This window comes from Cygnus olor, chromosome 13 (assembly GCF_009769625.2).
Source record: "Cygnus olor isolate bCygOlo1 chromosome 13, bCygOlo1.pri.v2, whole genome shotgun sequence".
Taxonomy (NCBI): domain Eukaryota; kingdom Metazoa; phylum Chordata; class Aves; order Anseriformes; family Anatidae; genus Cygnus; species Cygnus olor.
Genome location: NC_049181.1, coordinates 19873647 through 19894494, shown reverse-complemented (window position 1 = coordinate 19894494; position 20848 = coordinate 19873647). Strand labels below are relative to the sequence as shown.

The 20848-nt window shown below is 38.4% G+C and overlaps 1 protein-coding gene across 3 annotated transcripts in view; it reads right to left on the bottom strand.

Annotated features, from left to right (window-relative positions):
- Positions 1–20848, bottom strand: part of TENM1 (teneurin transmembrane protein 1) — a 615716-nt gene that overhangs the window by 506772 nt on the left and 88096 nt on the right. For all 3 annotated transcript variants that reach the window (XM_040572077.1, XM_040572078.1, XM_040572079.1), the window contains one exon: positions 13741–13845. The gene's annotated coding sequence lies outside the window, so the exon portion shown is untranslated. The remainder of the gene's footprint in view (positions 1–13740; positions 13846–20848) is intronic.

Sequence of the window (20848 nt, the reverse complement as noted above, 5' to 3'; positions counted from 1 at the left end):
AAGCTCTCTCTAAGTCACAGAAGGCTCTAACAGCATTGTTACACATTTAAAAATAATATTCACGTTTCAGTAACACAAAATGTTGGGAATGATTCATAGCGTAGGTTTCAAAGCCTTCCCATCCCCCTGGCATCAGAAAATAGCAAGAAGCTGTTATAGCGAATACTTTTTGCTTTACAAACACGATAGCTTTTGTTTAGTGCCTCACCAGTTGGCCTTTAAACAATTACTGAAATAGCATTTTTAAACTGAGCACTAAATTCAGCTCAGTATTTTAAGAAAAGCAATGAATTTGGGAAGGATGCAAATCCTTCAGTGTGCTTGTATTTCTTCCTCAGCAGAAGCCTAGACCAACACTAGGCAAAAGCGACGTGGCTGTTTGCACATGGATGGAGCAAGGATGCACCTTCTGCCATGTCTGCCTTATTTACATCTCTCTAGAGCTTCAGACAAGCATCAGTTTGCCACCACTCAATCTGCTGAACTTCTCTGGCATGCCAGCCACAGAAAAAGGGCACACACTTTTCTAGAAAGAGAGGAATAATTCGCATTTAAATTACATTATGTGTTGCATATATGACATATGTGACATATGACATGACATATATGACAATATGACAAATTTGGTAGCATTTCATGAATTAAAACTGGGCCCAAGAATACTGTGGTACAGGAGATTACGCTGAACACAGCATACGAGAAAAGACTAAGAAAGTCTGCTGTATTACAACAAAAAGACAAAGAAATACTTGAAAACTGGCTAAAATCAACTGCTATCAAACTCAGAGGATTCTTAAAGCAATGCCTGAGCATGTCCCAGGTGAAACACTGCCAATGCACACTAAGGTATGAGACAGGCTGGTTTCAACAGAAGACTCGTGGTATTTATAATGGACATTATTTGTAAATACTTAATAGCAACTGCTGTATACCTACGCTGCTATCCGTGTATATTATAACTGTCTATCATTTAATAATGATACCATCTGTCTTTTCATACTGTGTGACTATTTCACATGTCCTTCCTCCAACTGTGATCACCTTTTTTTCCACTTAATACCAGAAGTCTTGGCTTAACTGATCTTCTAAAATAAGCAGCCAAACAGTCATCCGTTATACTAGGTGAAACAATTAAGTTTATCAAGATGGCATATTTGAACTGTAACTGTGCACCGATGTAGTTTTTTAGAACAGGAATGCTAGAGTTTCTTCTTTAAAAATCCTATCCAACCCAATTCGCCTGTGCTTACTTCTATTGCAAGCATGCCATTAACAGATTCTTCCTCCAAGCTTTGTTAGAATAATATTGACTAGAAAAAAATATGAAAATAAAATAAAAACAGTCTAGAAAATACAGCCTTCCTCAGATTTTCCCCGTTAAAGCATGATGTTCCAACAGACAGACACAGACCACAGTAATTTATAGCCACAGCCCGTACACTCTTCCCTGCACCCTCCTCTCCTCCCACCAGATCCAGACACTACATTACCAATACTCCTTAAAAGCTGGCTTTCAGCCTGGATTCCACTGGCAATTAAACTACTACATTGTGCAGATTTATATAAGCCAAACTAGACATAAATGAAAGCAAATACAAGAAAACCAATAAATCCCATTAGCGGGGTAACTCAAAATATAATTGCACAATGGCTATTAAATTTTTCCACACCTCTTCTGTAAGAGATAGCATCTAATATATCAACACCTGCTTCATATATACAGGAAACCGACAAAGCTGCAAGGGATGGGGTTTAATTACTCTATAACTTCATTAACTTAGAAACTACACAGAGATAAATTATACAGTGCAGAACATCATGTAGCTCAAAAAAAGGTTCTTCCCTCACAACATTATTAAAAGCTTTAAATTACTATTATTAAAAGATAACTGTCTCAGACTCAGCAGTAATTCGAGGCCTGGGCCCTTTGTGTCACCCCGCTAAACACACAGTGCAGATAACGAACAGGGCCTGCAGGAAGGCTTGTCTGGGTCTTCTGACATCACCGTCCTCCTCCCTAAACCAAGGAAATCCCTACAGGAGGAAAACTCTGTTCCTCATTAAGAACACCTTCATTAAAAACCGCATGAGTCAGGAGCTAAAGCAGCGTTTGCAGCTGTTTTTACCCAGGCAGCAGAGTACCGTCCTAACACACTGGAGTGCCCCTCTAATTAGCCCAGCCTCGTAACTCAGCTGCAAAGTTTTGTTTCCCAGGTTCTCTCGGAATCTAATTAGGGTTGTCATCACCCTGCTAATCAACACTAATCACACACTAACAAGGAGGCTCCTTGGTGCCGGCCTCTCCCCCGGGGAGGTGCAGGTTGCGCTCAGTTCTCTGAGCCCCGAGCAGAGGCGAGCTGCCCCGCATGAGCAAGTGAGCCTCCAAAGGGAAAAAACGGTTTCATAAGCCTTCCAAGGCAAAAACCCATCAGGCTCCATATAATAACCATTTCCTAAATGGTGGTTGCACAGCGTAATGATCCATGCTGCACCAAAATTAAATGTATACTCAAAGACTTCATTTGATTTTCTTTCTTTCTTTTCTAAAAGGAATATAAAAGACTAGATATGGGATTTGATGAGCCACAATGCTCGAACAGAGCAGCCTCAGAATTAAGAAATGATATCCTAACAGTCTCAATAGCGATCATAGTACTAAATCACCATGATCAGAATACTGCAGACAGCACAAGCAGCAGTTACTATCTGAGCAGTAGCATAAAATCGTTTGTGTGCGGACCAGGAGGCAGCTGGTCTGTGGTGATGGGAGAAGAAAAGCCCTCAACAACAGCTTCACATCCTCCTGCACGCGGCTGCCTCAGGTACTCTCTCCTTACCATGCTCACAACATGCAAGCGATGAGGAGGAGAAGCAGGGCCACCCCCCAGCACCTGCTCTTCACTCGGGGTTTGCTGTCATGCCTGCAGAAATCCAAGCAAAGATTGCATTGTTCCTGTGATATTCACTGCAATGCTGCGTGGGGGAGCATTGCTAACACAGTAAACGCAGGGGCACAAATCCCCTTTCTGAATTATGCTGGCTCCAAAACGGCTGGATCCGACCCTAAATCTCCCCATTAGAAGGATTCACAATAGGAAAAAGGGATTTTCCTGTGTTTTCAAGACAGATGTGTATGCCCAGGATAAACAGAACTATCCAAATGATTCTGAGAATTACAGTATCATTTTGTTTATAGTAATAATTTTGAAATCTTTCCTAGTTTCAAGACATAGGATACAAAATTCGGTGATGATGCAGGCCCACACCATTTTTATGTTTTAAGTACTTGAGTAAATGCACATGAGGTATAAAACCATATAGCAGATCTCTTTCACAAACAGCTTATCATCCAACAAGTTAGGATAGAGATTCAGCGAGAGCATGTGAATGTGTAAGGGAGATTATGATGGCTCTGGGAAATATCCCAGAGTGTAGGGACATAAAATGGTAAAGAGAAAGCTGTTAGAGAAGTATGGGATTATATGAGAAAAGAGGCAAATCTTAAAAGATGAAAACCTAATTGGTGAAAATAGGCAAAAGGTAAGTAGGGTAGATTAAATGAGCTAAGAGAGAAAGACAATTTATGTCAGGACTTTGGAAGATGCTTTAACTGCTGGAATCTGATGCAGTCAAATTCAGCAATGGTGCAGAACTCCTTACAAAGAAAAACTAATCATGTCTGGAGTTGTGGGAATGGAAGATTTCTCATCAGATCTCTACAAAACAATTGTCAAGCAAGGTGAAAGACGGGGAAAGAATAAAGAAGAGGCAGAATTTACCTGTATTAGAGAATGAAAACCATAAGGTTCATGTAAAAACGGGCAGGAAGAAAAAGCAGGTAGTATGTAAAGCCTGGAAGGGGAATAAAAAGTGCAGTCATCAGTGGAAATCAAGAAAGAGGTAATTGAAAAATCCAGAGAAAACTTAATGAGAAGTCCCATTTACAATGAGAAGTCCCAAACATAGCTATGTAGTCACACATTTACTTTTGAACTGTTTCTTTTCTTCATTGTTTCTTTCTTTTATCTTGGTTTTAAAGTAGCCTGTCAGTATGGTCTCCAAGTGTTAAAGAAAAAGCATCACTTGTACGAAAGAACTGAGTCTCTCATTTCTGGAGTCTCTCAGGTTTATTATTATTATTATTATTTCAACAGATACCTTCCTGCATTAAAATATATCATCAATATCTAATTGATAATGTATTACATCTCATCTGTCTTTTATCTCTATTTGTTCCAGGCAGAAACAGAGAAAACAATACCATACCTATAAAGAATGTTTTATCTACATGCACCCTCCCTCTCCTCCTCCATTTCATTTGTTAGAGTGAAAATTTTCATGCTATACTCCGCAAATACACGCTGTATTGTACAAAATTGATACTTTAGCCTTTTTCATATTCTCTTTAGGATAACGTGAGTCTAGTGTCTCTGCAGATATATTATGATTGATTGATTCTGCAAGAACATTCTTTCATACTTTTGAATGTTTTAATGATACAAAAATTAATTGAGTTTGGAAATTTCCATCCTTTTCTCTCTCCTCTCTCTGTGGGGAACTATTTTTTTTTTATTAAAAAAAAAGCAATCACATTTCAGCCATTAGTATTCTCACTGAAATTGCAAAGCATCACACTAAATGTGCCAGCACCCCTTTGACAGACATATAAGAGCACCTACTCACTAGTGCAATGCAAAATGTTAGTGATTATATATACTGAAGTGATTGAGACAACGACTCTAATGGAGGAAAGAAACCTTGATTAATAACAAATGCCACTAAGAGAACAGATTGTTTTATGAGGAATGATTCACAACGAAAGTAGCAATAGGATATGTCCTTCTCTACTGGCTGAGAAGTGGCAAGAATAAAAACGCAGATGCCTGAATATCAGTAACAATTTTTCTAGAAAGATTTCTAAAATAAGTTTCTAGAATACAATTTCTCCTCTCTTTAATTTACAGGCTGCAGATGTATCAGAACATGTATTACTTGCTTATATGTTTCCGGAACTATATGCAGCTCTGTGCTGCTGCTTTCATGGTTTGTACTTAATGCATGTGAAACTAAAAAACATGCAAGGTGATTTACCAGAAATCACTGCACCTGTATTTTAAGTTAGCATACTGTCTCCATAAATTAAGTATCACACAATCTCTGAATTATGGAGGTTGGCAGGGACCTCTGGGTCCCTCTGGTCCAACCCCTGCTCCAACAGGGCCACCCAAAGCAGGGTGCCCAGGACCACAGCCAGACACCTTTTGAAGATCTCCAAGGAGGAGACCTCACAGCATCTCTGGGCCACCTGTGCCAGGGCTCCGTCACTCATAGAATAAAGAATCACTTCCTGATGTCCAGGGGGAACCACCTGTTTCATTTTGTGCCCATTGCCTCCTGTGCTGTCACTGCGACCCACTGAAAAGAGCCTCGCTCTGTCCTCTTTGCACCTTCCTTCAAGTGTTTGTATGCAACAGAAGCATCCCAACTACTTTTCCAAAACGTAATGGAGCAGGTGGGCTGTACACGTGTGCACACAGCGTAAGCTGTGACAACCACCAGTAGGTCTGGCATCACCAACAACAGACAATGAAAAAACATCTGAGCTGCTACAGTGTGCAGTTCTGGATATAGACCTAATCAACCCATTCCATTGCTTCTACTTACTTATTTTATATACATTTATACTTATTAGAGTGGAATCATCATAGGCAGAATTACTTATTTGGTGCATATTTTTTTTCTAATAATCTCTGGGGAATGAACAGATCTGCTTTCTTAAGAATTACAGTCCCAGCCTCTGTAGTAATAAAACTGACCAAATATATACATACATTTTTTTTTCTGAAAAGATCATTTGCTCCACAGCAAATTGTTTCAGATATAATATTAGCATACAGAAGCTTGAGAAACTTATTTTGTGGGGAAAAAAATCTGAATGCAAATAAATAATTAGCCCCACCCTACTGATTGATAGTGTTAAGAGAGCATCATTTGCAGACCAATACCTTGTAGGGACAGCACTAGTTTATGTTAAGAGCACAGTAAACAGCTGAAGTTAATGATGGAATATTAAAGAATTTGGTAAACAGACTGCAATTAGCACATTTCTGATGCATTAGGCTTTGCTCTGCAGAGCACTCGAACACTCTGGCTCTGAATCAGCAGAACACTTAAGTGTCTTAACAGTATAATTATACCAATAAGTATAAAAGTCATTCCTCCATTGATTTTAGTGGTGTGACTCAAATCTAAGCACATGCTTTAAGTATTTTCCTGCATAGTGACCTTTACTGTCCATCTAAGCAGGAGTGTACTTTTAATTCTGTTTGTAGCTACTCCTGACTTCAAACTGGAGCTGTACACATCCCGCCGACATCTCTACACTTTATTTTGAAAACAAGGTAATAGGAGTCTTTCCACCACTCTTTAAAACAGAGCTTCCTGCTGCTGTAATAAAACAGACCAGTAAGCTCAATAGAATGGAAATAGGAATTGGGCACAATCCATATTGATGACACTGTATTATTAATAAATTACCTTCTGTGAACTTTCCATGAATTATTAAAGCAAATAAATCCTATTTTCAAGTGTTATAGATACTAGATAATTTATAAATATGGGATCACTGAATTATAATTCAACCTTTTCCCCAATCTCTGTATTTCCATTTCCAAATTGCTTTTAAAATGTCCATGTGGTATTATTGGCTATAGCTGTTTATATATGAATTGGATTTCTCCTGCTTCAATGCACTGTCGCCAAGCCCAACACAAACCTGATGCACTGCAGGCACCACAAATGGCTAGTTACTTATCCTGAATCCGTGCTCTACAATGAAGTGTTTCTTTGCACCACTCTTTCCAAGAGGACAAACACATCCCCTTCTACACCAACACTTCGAGTAATTCCTGTCCCCCACACCTGGGAGGGCAATGAGAGGGGAAGGGCAGGTGAAATGTGAATGTGTCTGTCAAGTACTCAAAGCACAACTTTCACTGGTAAGTAACCTTTCTTTCTTCTACAAGTTCACTCCTGCACTCTAACAGCTGACAGCTCCCAGCAGCTCTCCTGCCATCAGAGGTCTGGAAGAGGATCTCAGAGTGCTCAGAGTACGCAATGATTACAGCAGCACCCTGCCTAAGTGAAGCTGGGGGTGGCACAGCACTGAGCAAAGGCACGGCTAAGTGTCCAGCATGCTGGTGTCCAGGAGCTGTTGCCTGAACTCTGGTAAAAGGCACTGAGGGAGGCTTGAAACTCTCTGTTCCTGCTTGTACAGCCTGCCCGCACGTACACAGAAATCTACTGGACAGATGCTGTGCGGAAACCGCGAATTTTGTACATCCCACTAATGGAAACGAAGAGCCTGGGTGACTGTAGTGGGTCCGGACCTGCGCAGCTGAAAGCCCTGCTGACACCAGGGATGTAAGATAAAACATCTCCCCAAGGGGGTTCTGGAGATGTCAGGGAGACCAATCACCTGACATCTCAGATTTACCCAAGTCACTGGCCCTAGCTTTCTTGATACTGTAAGGAAGGAGCCACTCTGCTAAAACAGTATCAAAATTTCCAGTATTACTACCTTGAAATGTGTTTTATGTTGAAAACATAATGTAAAACCTCCTTAAATGAAGGAATAGAAAACACAGGAGCTCTTTGGCTTCTAAGCCTACAGCGAGCTTAATGGAAAATACTGTGCATTGGAATGATCTATTTTTATTCCAGCAAACACAATTTCTCTTTTCTGCCTGCTGTGTTTCAGATACAAATCAAAATAAATCTGCAGTAATTAAATTAAGAGCTTACACATGCTGTTTTGGTTTGTTTTTGTAAAGTTTTTTTCCGTACTTGATACCTCTTTATATTTTTCAGCTGAATTTAACATGCATACCACAAAGGACAGTACCACCAAGACAGAGGTATGTTAGCACTGTTCATATTTTCCCACCTACACACATCCTGACCTGTAGCAGCTATTCTTTTAAGTAGTGAGCTTCTGGAGTTCAAAAACAAAAGGAAAACACATACAAAACCACCACAATATTGTGAGATTACTGCAGCTCTAGATTTAAAATTTGGAAGAATGCCTAACAAGGATTAGGATGAGATCAGTCTACTTAAATAGTTTTATCTAAATCTCTGGAGGCAGAACTTGAGAATATCATGACAACACAAAGCTAAATAAGTTACTATCCAAGAGAATCTCCAAATAATTTTCCTGAGAACAGAGAAGAGTTGTAGTAGAGGTTGCTGCAACCACAGAGAAATGATCAGAACATTAATTCTGACGTTATCTTTTTTTTTTCCCTTAGCTCTTAACAAAATCAAATGATCACTAAAAGACATTAAACTCTTATGTGTAGTCTCAAGTGAAGTTGAACTCGGACTGCAATCTTTTAGTGAGCGCATGCTGTCGAGGAACAGAGCAAACGCTGCCCTCCTCTGCCTCACTGCCCCGACCCCAGAGTGCAGCGAGGCTCGGGTGTGCACAAAGGCTCAGAGCAGCAGACCTTGAAACAACCATCCTGCGGCAAGCCCGTGCTAGGACTGCACCAGTGTTAAGAAGAGGCATCTTTGAGCTCTCGTGCCTAAAATGTTCCGAGTTCCTCTAGCAGTGTGTTATTTCTAGCCTTGCTGAGCACTGACAGCCTAAGAGAAGGACAATTCAGTGCTGGTTCCCTTTTAAGCAAGGCAGCATTCAACAACCACAGTAATGTTCAAATAGTCTGGGGGACTACTGTTTGGTGCCACAGGCCCCGCTTGTGCTGGAAAACATTAACCAACCAGCCAGAAGATGAAAAGAACAGGATGTGAACACTTTTGTGGAAGTCTAAGTAAGACATGCTAAGCAGAAGGCATATATTCAATCGCTTATTGACTTTTGATGTCTACGAAATACATCACAGAATCACAAAACGTACTCACATGATCCTTCTAATACTAATAGAAGCACACACTATTTATTATATGTATAGAAATGGTAAATAGTGATCAGCTTTATCTATTCCAAGACACTTTATCTGTAAAATTATGGCATACAGGCAAGAAAAAAATATATGAAAACCCTAAGCATCTCTGGTCCTTGGTCAGCATTGATATCTTCTGAATTATTCATTTTATCTTTCCTGTTACTGATTCACTGGTTTATAAAACATGTTGGAAGAAGTAAGAAACATCTCTACCACATATGTGCTTTTCCTAGCCTAAACCTAAACTCAGATAGATGATTAAGCTAAGTTAATACATCAGTGATTTCTAAAATGAGACTTCAAAGATAGTAAAATAATTTGAATTGCATAAGGATACATTTTTCTTAAAGGACAGAACTCTGGATGATTGCAAGCAACTGTCTCCATGGTGAATTACTGAGAAATTGCACTGCTGGAATTCTATAGCAACTTCCATTTCTTTTAAAATTTTTTTAAATGTACGTAATTAAAGGAGTAATGGCATTTCACTGCTTGATAGTTCCAGTTCTAAGAACCATTTTAATTCTGTCCTTAGTGTTTTGTTATTATAAGTAACAACAAGGAGGATATGAGATCACAATTCAAAAGACAGGGTAGACGTGCATGTGATTTACAGTGCCAGGCAAGGTGAAACATGTCGCCTTGGCATTATGGATTGCCATTGATAACAAATGGAGTTTTTGTTGTACACAAGAATAAAGGATAAAGCATACAACTGTCTACTTTGCTACCTCGAAAACTTACACCAACTATACACATATCCTGGAATTACTATGACACATATTGCTAGAACATCTGTAGCCTGTGAAAGGTGGAATGAGGTTCCAGTAAGACAAGTTAATGAGACTCGCCAAGCACTTTCGGAAAATGGGTAATTCAGCAGCTCTGTCCTATATTAAGCCATCTTGGCTAGGAGCGGTAAATACAGATTAACAGTTTTATATTAATAGACAGAGGTCACTGTAAAATTTGAAAAAAATACATAATGCAGCAAGGAACACTGCACTTAATATATTTTACTCAGAATGGGGAAAAAGAAACTAAGAAAGAAAGAAACAGCCTGTCAAACACATCTAAGGCTTTGCCATTTGTAGTTTGAGCAGCTGTTTATTCCTCCTTTTCTTTAATTCAGTTATTTGTCTAGGCTTTCTATAGTGTAAAACAGATTGAACATCAAACACAATCATTGCAAGAAAGTTTCTATATATAGGCAAGGTGACTACTGTCATTAGAAAAATGATTTTATTCTCAGGAAGTTGAACGAACTTTTATTTCCTCTCCAGTTAGTGGCTTTGTTTCCTTTTCTTCAGATTCTGTTAAAATTTACATGAAGTTAATAAAAAGCTCAAGATGGACCAGAGCCCTGATTGAAGAATCAAAACTTTGTCTCAAAAAGAAGACTCCAGACCTGGGAAGCTGCAACTCATGAACATTTTTGGAAACAAAACTTCTCAGGTGTCCAAGAAGGTCCACAGAAAACAGCCCAGCACAGGGTTGGTTAGTTTCCAATGCCATAGTGTAGCTGTTATCCATTTTTATCTCAGTTTACAGGTTTCTAGGACTGATTGCTCAGGAGCTTACTGTAACACTTTATTAATGTTTGTAAATTGCTTTCACAACCTTAAACGAAAGTGAATAGAACAGTATTGTTGCAAAGTATTTTTCATTGATTGCCTAGAGATTCCCAGCAGTCTCCTATTTCACTACAGCAATATTAATAGAGAGTCTCTGATATAAGAACCAGTAGAAACGAACGTTTAAGATCCTCAGAGTGAACCATCCACTATATGGAAGAGAACCCTCTAGCATTTCAAACAGCATTATATCTGAAATAGAAAGTGCGAAGCATGCTTTATCTTTTATAGCTTGTAAATCCAAATGCATCTTGAAAATTTGAATACTTTAAAGATGCATTATACAAATTATCCAGGAAATCGCATTTCATCTTGAAGGCCTGTAATACTATCAAGACTTGGCAATGGCTAGGAGCCGTGCGTAGACATATATTGCACCCTCTTAAGGACTTTGCTGGAACCCTTCCCTGATTGTACAAGCTAACAGGAATTAATAAAAATAGCAATGTAAGACATGGCTTGTAAGAGTGATGTCTAATCATATACCTAGTATAGCTAATAACAGAGATTTCGTCCATGGTATAATGTTTGTTACTGTTCAATAAGAACAATAAGCTGTCCCGTAAGTAAAATATTTTTTTTTCTATTTACAGTTGAAACTGCAAATGTAATAAATCATAAAGTATACAATGCCTAGCAACCATACATACAACAATGCTTTTTGGGCTTAAACATAAAAGCTATAAACTGAAGATAAATGTTCCTATTGCTGCAAGATTGATCCCCTGGTTTTGATATCAAATATTAGCATCTTACAAAGAAACAGGCACACCAGCAGGAAGGCAGTCTGATTTCCAGAGTGGAACCCTGCATTCACAAGTTTTCTCCTTTGTGGATCTTCCCATCTTTAAAACACTTCTCTAAGCTTGCCACATTAATTAGGTCTCTTTCATAGACTGTCTTGGAGGAGCTTACTAAGTGGCCTTCCCCCAGGGCATATTAAAAATCTTCTTTTTTTTCCCCTCCGCACAGCCATGTATTTTCACTAGAATCTCAGGAAAGTAATTTTCTTTCAAAACTTCCAATTAATAACAGTCATTGGACTTTAAAAAAAAAAAAAAAATCAGTCAAAAAATTATCAGGTAAGGGATAGAAGCGCCCAGCCATCTCACTCAAATATATGTTACTGTAATCATATAAGCCTTTTTTTCACTAGAAACCACAACAAAAATTTGACCATTTTCAGTACTGATAGGAGCACCAATTAAAAAGCATACACAGATAGCACATAACTCATTTCAGGTGCCAGTTCAGCATACCATCTTTTTAAAACATCATCCACACTCATCATCGTAAGGCTTTTAAGTTGTTAACATACCTCAGTAGCAGGGCTCTGAAGAAGCAGGAAGGTTCTCAATATGTAAAAGTTAGTTTATTAAACAAGAAAGTATTGAAGAATCTCTAAGGTATTAAATTTGAGATATCTATCTACTGAAAGAATAGCTCTGAAATACAAATATAAGACACCAAAAAGAAAGGTGAAGACCTACAGATGGATTAAGAGAACTTTTTTCAAATTCCATCAACAATGGTTTAAGTTTGATTTTTTTTTTTAAATGGACCCTGTCTGTAACTAGTTCTATATATGGACCCCATTTTCCTTCCATGAACAGTGCTAAAAATTCGTTTTTTAATTATATAAACGCTTTTGTTTCATAATATTTTCCAGTCTTAGAGACCAATACTATGAGAGCTGTTTTGTAGCTACTCAGCAAATGGATTACTCAGATTCTGTAAGATCAAATATTAGTCAAAATGGGTTTCTGCGACTGTCCCCAGCTTTTAGCAGAAATGATATCCAAGATGCACAATGCAGAATGCAATTGTGCTGTAAGGCACAGCTGCAGTAAGATGGGATTCAGAAACCATTAGATTATTTGGCAAACCTACAAAGATTTACACACAGCATGTCCAATAATCTACATATGTCAGAGTAGTTTCTAATAACAATTGCACAGAAAATATTTTAGGAATGCTTGTAACAGCCAGTTATGTATATTATCAACTCTATGTCTGGAAGTACAACTGTCCCTCAGTGAACATGCTTTAAAAACTACACCTACTAAAACCAACTTTACTTATGGCTGACAGCACGCTCTGACGATGCCAGTGAGATTTTTCCAAGCTAATGATATCCTTTATACAGCTGGAAAAGAAACATTATAAATGTTTTTCCTGAGAGAGACTGTAGGTAACACACATGCTCAACAATCCCAAACCAAGTGCATGATATTGTATTTTGAAAAGCAGAGAAGCCAACAGGCTTTCTAGACTACTGGTTTTCATATGAGGCGGTTGAGTAGCCACCGAGCCCAAACTGTACCAGCTAGGATGACTTTTAACCTGGCCTATGGCAGAAATCTGAGAATGCAGAAAGGACTGAATGGGGAAAATGGGAGTGAGATCCTGATATTCTCTTTTGTTAAACATCAGCAGTGACTGCAGAGGTGGCCACTGCAGGCTATGCTTTCCACACTCAAAAAAGGCTCATGTTTTTCAGACCATGTCTCCCTTACATCATTATCCCATCACAGCTAATTAAATCGTTGTACTACTCCTCTCTGTGTCGTGCCACCTCTAGTTCTGCCTGTCTTGTTGTATATTACTGCAATCCTAATGACATAGCACAAGTAGTCAGTTCCAGGTACTTCAGAAAGATCCATTATCAACAACAAAGGACATCGTAGCTCTAGGTGCTGAAATGGGAAAGTCTTTTAATACAGCACCCAATACCTATGCATATCTGGAGAACATAAATCTGTACTGACCTCAAACTGAATTTTAAATAACTTCAGAAATGTTAATTATATTCATAAGTTTAGCATCAAGATGTCAAAAAATCTTTTAAAGGACTCCACAGTGCAGAGGGTTGCATTCAGCAATTCCAGAGCTCCTGTTCCTATCAGTCACGTGTATCCTGTGGCCACATCAAGAGTAAACCTCTCAAACAAACCACCTAACCTTCAGCACATGCAAGAACATAATGGTAGTTACAGACCCTTAGTATTAAGATGCTTAACGTGAACCTATTTAGCTCTTAACAAAATTTTTTAATGTCATTGATCCTGGATTTTTTTAAAGCTACTTTCTGTTCCTTTGACAGATGTGCTATGCTGCATTTCATTACTTTCTCTCCTTACCTCGTTCTTCTTTTGTTTTAGATAAGTGATGAGGCTTTCGGAGAAGATTAAGCACTGGCAGGCAAAGCAATGGCCCAAACACGGTTTTAATTGGAACCTCAAATCCTGCGGAAAAAATAAGAAATTAAACCATTAATAATTTAACTTTACTAGCAGAGTGAGTCCATGTATCCTGTTTTAGGCAGTTTTTAAAGTATTTCTTCGTATTTGATTTCAACAGGTACAAAATGTATTAGTCAAATCACATTAGAAATAAAATCAAGATCTCAGTGAGGTACGCACAGCTGCTTAGAAGTGCTACCCCAAGTAGTTCTCACCTAGGCATGTAGTCTACCGAGTACTAGTAATATGTCAGAATTTACTTAAGCCTCGAGTCTGTAAAGAAAGCTTTCTTCTCTAACATCTAAAAATCTTCCCATTATTGTATAACATGTATAGTATTTTCCTATGCTGCTACAATACACTCTTTGCCCCGTGAATGCTTGACAGAGTGCAACCATTATACAGCAATATGACTCAAATGCAACCAAGACATAATGCTAAACAATTCAAGCTTTAAGACAAAAGGTAGTGAAAGAAATTTCATTTCTGTTGAGATTGGCAAAGGCTCTAAACATAAATACCTCCATAAAAGTAAACCATAAAAGCAATTTTTTTACAGAGTCAGAGGTTATGTGTTGCAGTATTGGGCAAGCGGCAACCAAATAGCCAACAAAATGAAACAACTTGGCATATGAGCAGCTTATTTCTGAAAATGAGACGTTCTTGCATTAATAATTTTTCTTCAGGTATATGTTAGAAAAAAGTCACACATACTTCACAAAATACCTTTAAACTTTTTTTCTGAGAAATTCATTTTGTATTTTAAAAGACCCTAGGCCAGGTTCTTATAGAGAGTAACTGGCATTGATCCAATGATTTCAGTGGATCAGCAGTAATTTGTACAAGTAGCTAATCCAACCAACAGAGTTGAAATTGTCTACATTTTCAAAGGCACGTCAAGGGAGGAGGTGGCGTTTCATTTTCTTACTTGGCTGTTATGGACAGCAAGCATAAATAAACTTAATTTGGGATTAAAATTGAATTTATGGACCATGAACCTCAGCCACACCAGGCCGCTGGAATTCAAAAGGCATTTTGTAATAGGCAACTGGTTATCATTAAGTGTGTTCAATTACATTATTACCATTATTCAGTGCAGTAAATATATCTAAAGCCTGTGTAGAAAGTGGCATTTGGAGCTGCTGTAAGAGCATGTACTCACAAAAGCACCTTTCAAAATGATAGTTTGGATGAGTAGTGCTTTTATATTTTATTGTTTGTTAAGCGAGGGCTGCAGGCTCTCAGGGTGGGGTGTGTGTGTTGAAGTCTAAATTGATGCTTATAACTAGAACAGCTGGCAATTTAACAGTTTTATTATTTTTGTAATTAAAATTTCTTTTCTGGACAACTAATTTGCTCAAACATTTCTCTGAATACTCATCAGTAGAGTTTCTTCAAGCACAGAGGGAATTTCTGGTCAAGATGAGGGTAAGAGAAATAGAAAACCACAGTTCAAGTCTCTAGCCTGACCAGTTTTGGAGAAACCTTAAAATCTTTCCCTAAATAACGTTCTTCTTTCTGAATTCTACTCAGGATCCAAGTCCACATAAGTCCAAAGCTTTGGTCCACAGTCTGACTACGTAGTCTACAGTTTCCTTTCAAAAGAGTGTCTACCCAAAGACAACACCATGTGTACGTGATAATCTGCTTGCAACGCTCCTTGGGATTGAAAGCAGCTGCAGTTGCCTTGCACGGCGCAGAGATTAGGTTTTGTCCTAACAGGACCTGCAAGGACAAGGCTACATCTCCCTGCATCATACTCATCTGCCCATTATGTCCTCCCAGAAAGCAGAAGCAGGAGATCACAGCACCGATGCACCACAGAGGCCGTGCAAGAGCCAGTGCAGACCAAGCACAGCTGACGAAGCATGATTAATAACGTTGGCACTCAAGCAAATCTGAACACAGTGGTTCAGATGAGTCTGCATCATGTCCTCCAGTATTTCTGGTCGCTCCTGAGTTATCAAGGCCTTTTCCACCACCCAGGTTTGTCAACCTTTCCTCACCCGGCTACATAACAAAGAACAGATGGATGTTATCGCATGATTAGGTGCAAAGTCAGATGAAACTGACTCAGTGAAAGTTGCCATGGGTGCTGGGAATGAATTTTAACCTAAAGAAATAGAACCAAAGCAGAGGCAGCCTACACCATCAGCTTCACACCAAAAGTCCTGCTATTCATATAATGACAGACTTGCAGATTTCTAATGTTCCACAGCTGGGAAGCAACTGATGTTCAACACCAGCAATTTAGCCCTAGAAATTTTTAGAGGTTTATAAAACCGCTTTTTCTCCAGAAATTCAGAAATGAGTTTGAGGGGAAAACAGGACATTTCTTCCTGAAAACAATTTTAAGTTTAAATATCACTCCTTCACTTCCTTCTCTATCAATAAATAATTTTCAACACAACTACTGGGCTTTTCTACATACATTTCAAAAATATCTTAAACTGCAAGCTCTCCAAGCAGCATAGCTCCTTTTAGCAAAAAAGGACATTTAAGTCAGTCATTCAATAAATAGCCGTTCAAAGGCATTACTAATGTTTCACAGGAGGCAATTTTAGAGCCTGGTGTTCTAAATGAGGCCCAGGTACTAAGTCTCTGCCTAATTTAAAGAATGAATTTATTTGTCTACCGAGCTATAAAAATAACAGATACAAAAATAACAACCACAATAGCCGTCATTACAGTTTTGTAGCCAAGCCTGCCAGAAACAAGAAAGGACAATATCTTATCTCGAGCAGTAAAAAACAGGACAGCATGGCAGTTTGTCCCCCTCTGGAAATGTGAGAGCCCCCAGGGCACACAGATTGTGTGCTGCACGTGAGGCTCAAGAACGCTTTGGCTGGGATCCATGAGAAGGATAATTGAACAAAAAAATAATCAAAATTGTTGAATAGTTTGACTATAAACATACTAATTGATGCTTCAGGCACAGGAAATTCAATAAAGTGGTGAAGCATACAGTAAAACAAATCTCACAGCGGTCTTCAACTTAATTCACATTCACAGAAATATCATAAAGATAACTTTAAGAGAGGGGAATTAACTCCATCTGACTAACAAACTCCATTTATTTAGAGAATAACCACGTTGCTTGATTTACTGCCAGCATGTCCTTTACTGTTCCACCAGTTGTACATGTCCACTTGCTCTTATTTTACATCAACCAGATTTTTCAGTATTTGGAAGAGGGCCACGCTTCACTAAATCATGATGTACTATAATATTAAATTTCTTCTAAGTTTGCTTTACCATGATGAATATGTGCTTGGAATGTAACAAGAGAAGAAATGTCAGCATCTCCTCCACACCATGTGTTTGTGTAAGAATATACTTGAAAGAAGTATGTGAGAGCCTGACATGTCCTTGGGGTATGATTAAAAGCTTGTAAAAGAAAATATTTCAAAAAAGACAGCTCTGACTTTAGCCACCACCGGGGACAAGGGATCTTTCACCTAAAACATGTCAGTCATTCATAGGTACAGCTGAAATCATACAGAGGACATATTTTAAAACCTGGTGATTTACATAGAAACCCCAAGTCAGAGACACCCTGTGGGTGACAAAAACGACAAACTTTAACTGTAGTTTCATTTTTCATAGTAATAGTGAGCCAAACTTGCTCACTTCAAATTGATAAAACTAAATGATAAAGAAAACTACTATTTTTGGGGAAAAAAAGTCCAGAATAAGAGAGGGAAAACTCCATGTAGAACATGATTCCTTAGCAGAGAAGACATTTCCCTAGGTTGTGCTCTATCTAATGCCACATGTGGGCCGCACTAACTCAGTTCTGTAGGAAAGGACTGAATTTATTCAAAGCTATTGAGATTTGTAACATATATTATATGTTTTAAGTAAAGCTGACTTTTAATTGGGTCTATTTCATTAAAGATATTATTTCCTACGCTTCAGAGTCTGTTCCACTTTTGTGAATCCCCTTATTTCCTTTCTGACAGCGAGACAATTAACCGAGTACAGAGACAAATCCAGCTGTAACTCGCAGTATTCCTTCTATGTAATACAGAAACAATTTACACGAGCTCTCATCTCATCCAAAGTTATCATCAACAATTTCTTAAAGAAATAATAATAATAGATTGATCAAAGTGTGAAATCCTAATATCTGAAACATGAAATATCTCTCTGTGTTGATCAAGTCCAGTTCCAGAGTCTAATTTTTTCTTCTGCATGGATGATTCAGTATCCTAGAAGTTCAGGACTGAAGTTAACATTTTCCAATTCTGCACACTGATCCTGTTTCTCTCCTATGCGTAATAGCTGGTGTCTAACAAAGAGCATACGCTACAGCCTCAGTAGGAGCATGGGGTGCTGGCAGGGGCTGAGACCCTGAACCCCTAACCACTGCCAACCAACTATGTTGAGGATTGTCAGCTTGCAAGAATTAAGTGTCTTTGAGACCTCTATCTTTCCATGAAATTCACTCCAAAATAGTGTCAGAAGTAAACAGGCAAAAACAGATGGGTATAAAGCATAAACCCGGTCTCCTTAGTAAAAGGGACCAGAACTACATTGCATAAGAGACATTTTCCAACTGGAGTGAGTAAACTACAAGACCGACCAGAAAACTGCATTGAACTGTGTACTGAGATACTGGGAATGGATGATTCCTGATGCTCCCCAACAGTAATAGTGTAAAAAGGTTTAAATTTGAATCAAAGGTCCCAGATGCTTTAACTTAACATTGAACAGTCATCTCCTTGTATAACTAATTCTACAACAGGAAACTTGGTATTTATTCTCAGAGTGATGCTTGCTGTTCCTATAAACCAACTCCTAGCTTCCATTTAGCGCTAGCTGGGGTTTTGTTTTGGTGTTCTGTGTGTTTTGTTTTTCTCTTTTTGAATGTTGAATTGTGTAAATAGATACAAAAGAAAACAGGAGATTTGTTTTATGCTTCCTTTTGTATGTTTATCTTTTGAAATTAGCTATAATAGTGCCTTTGTATTAATAACAAGCCCATTAGTGACAGACAACAGCAATTAGGAGATAGTCTCTTTGTCTTTATCAAGCATGGATGTCAGCTGAGAATATGCAGAGTGGTTCAAATTGCATTCTCTAGTGTGGAGGGTGTCATAATTTTGACAAGGCAAAATATGCAGGGTTTCCTGACAGAAATGAAAGCTCCAAATACTGTCTTTCTCCAGCTGAGGGAAGATGTTTACAGACAACAAATTTAACATTAATAAAGCAGTTAAACCTCTGAAGGCATTTTTCTAACCCATGAATTCCTGATTTGCTACACTCAGACATCCTCTCTCTTTAAGCATCTTCTTTAATTTGTACTGAAATCTTCTGTGCCCTATTCTAGCCCATAAGAGGTCTGTCTGTGGACTCTCTTTAAGGCCTACAAGGTCACTGTGCTTGAGGATCTTTCTTCTCTGCACCACACTATTAAGATTTTCTATTGGTTTTCCAGCCTAGACGGAAAATCAGCCTCTTGGAACAGACCATGTTCTGGATGCTTATTCCTGAAAAAACATCATTTTTGGTTTTTGAACACCAAAACCTTTTTTATTAACATGTGAAGGGCTGACTGAAAGCAGACTTTCTGCACCGAGAGACATGAAAAGGGCTGCTATTTTCTCTTTCCCATTCAAAGTGCTTATGTCCTTCTTTCTTAGAAATATTTTCAATCTTACTACTATCAGTAAAACACCTGCTTTCAATAATAACCATTTAATTCAAATTTTAATTTTGCTTAGGCTGCTTCCAGAAAATAATTTTCCAACAAATAAATTGATTTTATTAGTTACTTATCCCACTCTGTTATTTGCTGTTATGACAATCTAAACACACAGTTATGCTGGTTCCCTACCCAAAAGGTCTCAGCACTAGCATGTAATTACTTAGTTAAGCTTCAAATTCATTTGTTGTTAGTTTTGTTCCTTCGAATAGTTCCTCATTAAGTTATTGCAGGGAGCTGTGTTTGCAGAGCAAAACAGAAAAATACAAGCTCTTTATTGAATTCTTTCAATACCCCCTTTTTATCTTTAAACTAGCCAATTAGCATATTAATTAGATGTAGTACTCACAATTCTACAATTAACTGTGGCATCACATTCTACTGATTTCGAGTAATGCCAGCTGTACTTATATCCTAACATCTTCACTTAACTTTGCTCAGATGACATGCTACAATACTAGATGTTTTTATTTTGAAATACATCTTATTAACGGTAAGTATCCAAGTGGATTGTTTTTGGACTTTGTCAAAATTTTCCGGTCCTAACAAATAAACATCAGGCTCATTAATTAGTTGAGAAATGAAACCCAACTGACCTCAAAGCTTACTCCTTTTCTATTTTTACTAGCTTCTACTTTTTATTTCTATTATATCTTTTATTTTGACTTCTCAGGCTCAACTGCTTCTCCTCACAACTTCCACAATTCCAACAGAACTAAAACCTTCACAGACCAGCAACACCTTTGAATGAGAATAACTATTTGTGAACCAAATCCAAAATATTTTCTACTCTGATGCAGACTGCTGCTGAGGGACATTTGGGCACTACCAAAATCTCACTGAGAGCACCCACCACCACTGCCAAGGCTGGTTTCTCTCTCCCACTTCGGTTATTAACATTATACCCAGCATAGCTGGAATTACTCCAAGAAATGTAACAAAATTGAAGTTTTTACCTTTCTAAGCCACGACTTAATAGCTGAAAATGGAGAAAGCATGTCAACAGCTATTCTGCACCTCCTGCAACTAAGCACACTTGAGATACTGGATATCAGCGTGTAGATGTGGGTGCAAGAGAACCGAGGAGCACATACCCTCTCCTGGCACTACCCTGCAATTGAATTGTGTCCACTATGTTGTCTGAGAGCAGCTCCAGGCCTGCCTGAGTGGTAAATAAACAAACGAGTAAATAAGCCCCCCCCAAAACAGCCAGTGCAGACGCACAACATTTCTGGTCTGTTAATCGTGCCTTGTCCTGCAGTGCTTTTTGGAAATTAGTCTTCCATAAATGGCTGC